Consider the following 8955-nt stretch of genomic DNA (forward strand, 5'->3'; position numbering starts at 1 on the left):
CCAGAGCATACAGTGGTGCTGGAGGAAGAGGGGAGGGAATACAGCCTTACTATCAAGCACCAAGTATACTTCTCCTAACTGTGGTGCAATTGCTAGAGCTCAGTGTTTCTCCTCAGCAGAACACCATTTTCTTCAGTAATAAGAGCCCTCATACTTGAAAGATACAGCCTCAACTCTTCTAATTAGCTGACTTTAAAAAGGTGGGGTTATAAAATTGTGGTCTGCTCTAGGAATAGATGTTTGGCATGTTTCATACACACACTCAGCATGTTACTTATATCATAGATAACATAAATGCCAAGCATTCCCATCTGTTTCTCAGCTGAGGCAGACTAAGTTGTCAAAAATCACTGTGGCAGAGATAAGAGGTTAAAAGAATAGGATACACACAGCTACGTGTGCACGTGTACATGTTATCCATGTCATATTACTCATCCTGCGTGACATCAGGTTGCCATTATGTTGCTTACTGCATTATCTGCTGACAGCTATGGGTTCCATTGTTCTTTTAAAACTTTTATTCTACTCCTTGACCTGTGCACATAGATAACAGCTTTGTGTACCATGGTCTTCCCATGTGAACCCAAACTGTCAGCTGGGACTCCAGAGGGCAAATACTCCGGTGAATGTGATTTGTCCTACCTAGTCAAATCTCTTCAGGATATACTAGGTTTGCCTTTATACGTTATGTATACATCCTCAGGAAGGAGTCATTTTCTTTCTCCTTTTCCTTTCTCCCTGCACAGGCCCCTTTAAATACCTATGTGTAGCCTGGTTTACTTTCACAACTGGCTCATGCAGAGACAGGCCAGCTAGGAATGCCCGAGGAAGAGCCTACTCACTGCACTTCCAGACACGTGGTCACTGCATTGTGAGACAGAGCTTACATGAAACTACAGAAAACAGTGCAAGAAGAGCATTTGTCAGTGCTGAAAGCTGAAGACTCAGCAGTTGGAGTGGCATGTAATGGCACCTTCCAAAGTGCAGCACAGTCCATGGTTCTCACTAGCTGGTGCAGGAAGCACATACAGTTCCCAGAAGAAATGATTGGTATCAATTATCAAATTGAATTTTAATGGAAAGCTAAGCATTAACCTCACACATCCTGCAGAGAGAACAGACTGTAAAACTGGGAGCAGAGAGGAACCAATCTTGTTGTAAACAAGTGCCAGAAAGTTTCAGATTAGAGTTAGTCATGCTTTTTACAGTACCAGTCCAGCATTATTTGTGTGCATCAGCTTGGCTTCATCTCAGTCTGACACAGAAGCTTATGTAACTGAAATCAAAGCCTGTGAGTAACACAATGTCATAGCTAACAAAGTGATACAAAATGACAGAGCTGTGCACGACACAGTATAACAAGGGCTTTTAAAGTACAGTATCTCATTCACCACAACTTCATCTGAAAAGAGAAACTTTTAGCAGATTTGTCATAGCTCTAAAAGTCTCCTCTCAGTGGTTAAGGTTAACCCTCACTTCCAGATGAGCAAATAAATATTGGCAAGGGCTTTGTAGAAACAAACAGACAGTAAGATCTGAGGCTGCCTTTGGCCTTCTCCTTCGCCAAAAGATTCTTCTGAAGCTCCAGGATTTAGCTCTATGCAGAACTGGGCTGCAGCACTGTCAGTAACTCAGACTTTGACTTAGCAACAGACAGGTACTGTGCAGAAAAAAGCTGCATGCAAAGGAGCAATCTGGGAATAAAAATCAGTACATGGCCTTTTTCTTCTTCTGTTAGTCCTCTGCTTTAAAATTTACTTATTTGTTCAAGACGAATTGGATGAGATTGGTAGGTTGTCCTCTGAAAGATGTTTCACAGAGCCATCTTTGCCATTATGGCACCCTAGAAAGACAGTTACACTGCTACATCTCATCAGTATGCATTATCTTTGACACATACACCAAAATGCTTGATATAATCAATGATACTTGTAGGAGTGACGGAGCACAAGAGATAAGCCTGTATGTTTCAGAGTACTGCCAATTTATTGAGGGTTGAGGAAAATAAGATTACTTCAGAGAAAAAAAAAATAATGAGATTTGTCCTAGCAGGAAGGAGGCTCTGGAAGGGAAGTGAAGTCAGGGTTCTAACTGGCTGAATCTTCCGTAACCATGTGTCATAAACTTGACTGCCATAAAACTTCTGTTTTTTCTTCCTGTGTACAGCCAAGGCTGTACAATGGCCGTGTTTATTTTCTAAGTGCCAGATGCTGATTTGGGTGGTATAATATTTCCGTTACGTTTAGCTCTCTGCTATTTTTTTTAAAGTAATCTCTGACTTGGTCACTATTACACTAGCCCTACCTATCTCTGCTGACACCCAACATCATACTCACTGACATGTACTAGGGCACAACATCTTTCTAATTCCTAAAGTCACCAACCATATATGGGCTCAGCAGTGCCCAGAATGACTCCAGCCAGTTTTGGCTGTTCTACTGTACAGGCTTCTAGATGGTTCAGGCTTGCAAATGGCACCTCACTGGAAAACTAATATAATGCTATGCTGAGAGATAAAATACAAAATATCAAACTCATACTCAGTGGAATTACATGAGAAACCACTATGTGGAGCCAGCCACTAATTATTTGGCTGATGAGAATACTGGATTCAAACAAGCTGTTTACCAAAATTTCAAATACATGTGCTCCACTCATTGTATTCTAGTTCAGTTCTCCAGTAAGTATAGGTATGAGACAGTTTGCTACAACTGAATTCAAGGAACTAGTGAACTTAGTGAAATGATGGGACAAGGGCAGAAAGATGGATCCCTTCCCTGTCTTTAGAAAGGAACTCTCCTCCACCCGATTTCCTCCATCCGTATGTGTAGCAGTTTCTTCATGTACCTCCATCTACCTTGACCTTAGTTTTGCCCCCTCTGTTCTAAATTCTCGTGGCCTGTGAAAGAGTCCCGCTAAGCTAGAGACTAGAATAGAACTTGAATGTCATTGTGGATAATATGCTGTGTTCTGTTTACTGTGTTCTGGAGGATGGAGAGCCTCAACCACTGTCTCCTAGATTAAGGTGGAATTTGATTTAGAATTAGATTAGAGCAGCTTCTACATAATATATATATTCAAAAGACTGGAAAATGTGATAAACTTCCGCATTTTGTGGCATAAGATGTAATTTCAGATCTTAAGGATAGTAAGAAATGTATACGTTAAGGAAACCTTTCCAGTTACATGAGGCTTACTCTACTGATAAGCCATAATGAAAATGTATGGACTAATAGTTGAAACTCAGCTTTGCACCAGAAATTTTCATCATCATTGCCTCCATTAGTTAATGTGAACACTTCTTTGTGCCTCTGAATTTAGAGGCTTTGTTACAGGCAGGCTATTGAATCAGATATAGCAGGATGCGGGCACCTTTTGCTGGAAAGGAGCTCAAGAAGAAACTCAGTAGTAACTCATTTTTTTGTAGTAGTATGAGATTTACCTGCCCTATTCCTCCATTATCTCCAAGCAAAGGGAGAACTGAAATACAGAAGTGAAAAATTTTGTACCCTCGCTAATTGTATCAAGCAAATTCAGTATTTGATGCATGCAGTGAGAAACCATGGAAGAGAGGTGCATATTGTTACTGTATTGTTACTACTAAGAGCCATAGGGCATCTTCTCAGGAGTGTTGCTTAAACATAGCAATCTTTGGTAGATGGTTCAGTTTTAGAGGGAATTCTTAGATCCATACTGACAAGCAGCTAGGAAGAACAACATGCAGCTGCATAAGCAGTATGAGACACGGGGTCGCTACCCACAGAATATTCATACGTACATGGAGAGCCTTGAACATAGCTTGTACATGCTGTGATACTATGATGGAAGAATTTGAGAACATATATATATATATATATATATATATATATATATATTCCTTTCCTAAGCAACTATTCTCTGAATTTCTTGAGTGATCAGAAGCAATGCAATCTATGGGTAGGGAATCATCTGCATAAATTCCTTGAGTTAGATGCTTAGGCTGCCCATACAATTGACAACTGAAAATGGCATTCATTGAAGCTGGTAAACTACCTAAAGTAGCCAGCAAGACATGGGGAGGACCAGAGTGGTATTCATTCTGGACTGACAACTTGAACACAAATGTTACTCTTTCCTATCTGAGGTGAGTCTCATATTGCTAGGTTACAGGGCCAATCTTCTACTCTTCCTTAGGTTCAGTGATTTTTTTCTCTCTTTGAATGCAAAAGGGAACAATTTTTAGTGGCAGAGATTGAAAGAAATCCACCTCAAATGCACCTGGGACTTGATTATAAGGCTGGACACAATGCCGTTGTACACGTATTCTTTGCTACCTAGCTACTCAATCAGTATCCTCTGGGCAATGAGGAGTCCACAGCTTGTATCAATCAGCCTTTCCTTCATCAGCTAGGTCTGGCTTGAGTTAGGCAGAAAATCAGGTGTACTTTCATCCAGTGGGAGACCTGGGTTCTCTGTGTTTGATAAGATACTTCTTGGCCTGTCCAGACTCTGGGGTTTTAACAGCCCAGTTTCTTCGGTCTAAGCCTGGCTCTGACCCTCCCACTGCAGAAAAATTGGAGAAAAGCACTTTCCAGCCATCCAGCAATACCCATTGTCCCAGGGTGTTCACACCCAAACAGACAGCTCCGAAGGCCTAATCAGCCACAGCAGTCGCCAATTTGGGACCCTCTTACAAAAAGTGGCCACAGATGGCTGCTTCCATGTATGCTGACATTACATGTTTCATCAGATTCATAGCACTAGAGCCTTTCAGCATGTATGCAAGTTGTGACAGTCCTGGCCAGAAGTGTCAGCTACAGTTGTTTTATCTCTTCTAACAAAGGAACAGGAACAACGAAAACAAACTTCAGCAGTAAGAATAAAATGATAGTGTTTTGAATATAAAGTGGATTAAAAGATTATATTGCTTCTTTGTTACAGAGATGCAAAACTCTCCATGTGATAGAGGAGCCCTTTCTGTGTTATAAATATTTGAATGGTATTGTTAGAAGTTCAGGAATCGCCAAAGGACAACCCACTATACCTTGATTTAAGCATTAAATTACCATTCTTGAAACTAGTATCTTGTAAACACGTAGCATTGTAGCCTGAACAAGCAACAACCTGAAGTGTTGTAAGGATTATTTCTTATTTTAGTATTTGAAGCGTTTTAGGAAGCAGTCATTTCCTGTCTGCTTCGAGATAGGAGAAAACGTTTGTTACAGTGTGGCAGACCTTACCTGAGCTGTGGTTAGGTTGCATGAGGCAAAAACTACAGTGTAGAAGGGAACAGAGGAAGCAGTAGACTGGAGGTGAACTAGAAGAGTTCAGTAGTGAAAGAAGGGAAAGAACCAGAAGAAGAGAAAGAGGGGGAAAGCCATAAGGGAGAGTGTAGAGGATGACCAGAGAAAGAACATTTTCTTCCAAAATCTGGCTGTGGCCGGAGAGAGAGTAGTGTCTCAGTTCCTCTTGCTGTTCTCAGCAAGCAGCTCTGAGTCCTCCCTGCAAAACAGTCACTTCTCCTCACATACCTCCTTCTCATAGGTGACAATATCATGCTTCTCCCAGTTACTCTGTTTTTTCTGTGACCTTAGTACCATAGCTAAGAGTCACTGTGCACTTTGTTGTTGTTTAATTAAGAAGCCGTGTTAAAAGAGAATGTTATTGCTATTGCAAACCCAAATGCTCCGGTTAGGTAACATAGTGACGGAGATTGCACATTCAGCCTCAGTGTTTTGTTCTGTGCATTTTTCTCTCTCATTACATATCCCATGCTACTTTTGCGAAGGATCCTTATCATGGTCAGGATAGAGCACAGAGTGCTCTGGCAAAGCATCAAATTTATCTTGTGAAAAACATTTGTTTACATGTATTTCTTGCAGTTTTATTTTTTTTTCCTTCCAGGAGTTAGCATTAAATAAAAGGTAAAGCAAGGGATTGTATCAGCAGTGAGATTAGATTGCTTGATGCAATCTAATCAGATTAGATTGATGGAGCGAGAGCAGTCTACTGGCTGAGGACAAAACAAACAAACTGGCCTCTGCTTAGAGAAGAAAAGGCCATCAGTTCATAGCTGCTTAAACAAACTTGAACAGCGCTCGATGGTGGGAAGACATACTGCAAGTCACAAAATGCTTCGCTGCTTGTCCAATTAGACAGTTAAGAAAGCTAAAAAAAAAAATCCTAGAGATACCTCTTCAGTCTGCCAAAACAAGTGAAGCAATCTAAGCTGCTGAGACTCCTAAACACAGACTATTAAGTGTTCTTCTGGGAGGGTTCCTATCCAAAGGTGGGCAAGCTGGTTACATCAAAATGCTCCCAGCAAGTTGCTGCTTGTTTTCTGCTCAACAAGGGACACTTGGGAATGGCTGTGCTGGTGGAATAAGCTCTTATACAGCAGTATGGTTGTAGACAGTGGGTGTGAATGGAGTTTCTTGTAACTTCGTATTAATTTTTTCCTACTTTTTACTATCTACTATGAATGCTAGAATAGTACTTTTAGTTTTACTTAGTGTTGCTACGCTGTTCTTACAGCTGTATTTAAAATTAGTAGAAATAAGACTCTGAATGTGTGACATGACATGTAATGCTAAGAAATCTTGACAACAATCTGATACTTGATATTTACCTTGATAGTTTTAACCTTTGTTTTAAACTTTAATAATTTTATTGTTAGTCTCTTAGATCTCCTACTGTAAAATAGAAATGATAACATATCTCGTGCCATAGCTCTGTTGCAAAAAGTTCATTAACGTGTGAGGAAGTTGGGGTACAGGGAGAACTGCAGAAGCTCCCATGGCACAAGTGTTACTTTTGTATCTAGTGAAGATGTTGGATTAAGTACAATAAGTAAGGCCTGAAGCTGATGTGGAATGCGTAGGATAAAAGGAAATACTGTAATCATAGAACAAGGCAGGATATCTCTGGAAAAAGTAATATGTGGTTCTGTAATTAGAAATAGTAGAATAGCTTAGATAATGTGGGGGGGCACATTAAATTTGGGTGGGTAGTTCTTATATTTTGAGAACTTGTAACCTTAATATTTTTGCAGTGTCATTTTGGCAAAAGGTCTGGGAAGAGGATGGGCTTTTAGTGTGAATGCTGCTGTCCTATATCCTGATGAGCTTCTGCAAGTAAGCACTCACCACACTGCTGTGTTTAAACATCCTGTTGATTTCCATGTTCTCATCTGTGTATGTAGGTCGTGGCAGTGCTGTTTTCCTTTTTCTTTCCTGTTTGTTGTGCTTCCTGAATACCTGCTCTTTATTATCTCTTAGTGGAAATGGTACCACATGTTCCAGCTCCAGGCCTATAGCCTCATCTCCTTTCTGCTCACCAGATATGTTAACAGCTTAAGCACATCTCTTTTGAGAACTCCAATGTTGTGTATGTTCTGAGTTTCGATTAATTTCTTCAGAGACGCACACAAAATATGCCTTGTTCTCTTGCCTCCGTTTCTATTTTCGTGAGTTTAGATCAGAATTGTAAATCCAGGCTTCAAACCACAAATTCTCTCTCCTGAACAGAAAAACTGATGGTTCTGTTAAATTAGCTATCCATGATACAAGAGCAAGCCCTTCTGTTCTGCCTGAGTTTTCTGTAATTCTCAAATCTTCTCCAAGATTCTTGAGATTAATATTTTACAAGTTTTTGTGTCAATTAGGTCAAATACTAACCTCATTATTCTCCTGTTTTAGGATTTCCAAACTCTCTTTCTGCAGATGTATATAATTATTTGGTTTCTCTAAGATTTAACTGTCCTGTTTTCCTGATGCGATGGTGTCCCTGACCGCAGCAATGCCTGATATAGCCTGGCAGCACATGGCTGACTTAACACTGACTCGGAGTTGTTGAGGTGGGAAGGGACCCAGGAGGTCTCAGTACAACCTGCTCACAGCAGGGTCAGCTCTGAGATCAGACCAAGTTATTCAGGGCTTTATCCAGTCGGGCTTGAGAGCCTGCAAGGATGGAGACTGTATACCCTCTCCGGGCAACCGGCTCGGCTGCTTGGCTGTGCTCATGGTGTGAAGGTTTTTCCCTGTACGTGGTCAGAACCTGTCTTGTTTTGAATTATGCTCATTGCCTCTTGTTCTTCCGCCACTGTGATGAGCCTCAGTTTTCTCACTAATCGCAGTACAGGTAGGCTGCTGTTGGATCCCCCTGAGGCTGTCTCTTCTGCAGGCTGAAAGAGCCCCATTTCTAGTAGAGCAAGTGCTCCAGCCCCAATCTCCTGTAGGGTAAAGGAGGGGCCTCCTGCTCTCCCATGGTATGGCGTGTCTGGAAGACCTAGAAACACTCAGGCTTCTCTTTGAGGTGGTCTCTGCTGCATTGCCAACCTTTAGAGAGGAATGAGATCCCTCATATGCGCTGAGGCATTCAGTGCTACAGCACTTCCATCATATCGATAGGAACTCACAAACCGCATGGACTTCCTGAGTTGCGCTTTGTGCAAAACTGAAATCCAGGAGCCTGTACGGTTTGGCAATTAAATCTCTCAGTATCAAGTGTATCAGATAAAAAAGTGTTTCTCAGTGTAGCCCAGGAACAGGTGGTGACATGGTGCTAGTTATGGGTGCATAAGAAAGTCTGTCTTACGAGGTGAGTTGTAAAAATGTAAACTTGGAGAACCACTGCACATGTGCTTTGCCAGTGTTTTACAAGGTTCAGTACCCTGAGGGTCCCGGGCTGCATGGGTTTTGTTTATTTCCTACTTGTGTACCACTTTGTACTAAATTTTAGGGACCTGAGTATATATTGAAAATTTTCCATAGTATTTTCTTTTGTATATTAAGTCGTATACGTGCATGTATCCCTATCTGTGGATTTTTTTGGTGTGTGTGCCAGAGTTACTGCTGCTGGCGGATGTTTGTAGTGTTGATGTTTTCCCTGAGCCTCGGGTTCTGGAGTCGCGTGACCTCGTAAGGTCCCCGTTTGCCGTGTAAATAGCTTCAGTTTAACGCGGTTGTGCGGACAAAC

The sequence above is a fragment of the Rhea pennata genome, chromosome 4 (assembly GCF_028389875.1).
Source record: "Rhea pennata isolate bPtePen1 chromosome 4, bPtePen1.pri, whole genome shotgun sequence".
NCBI lineage: Eukaryota > Metazoa > Chordata > Aves > Rheiformes > Rheidae > Rhea > Rhea pennata.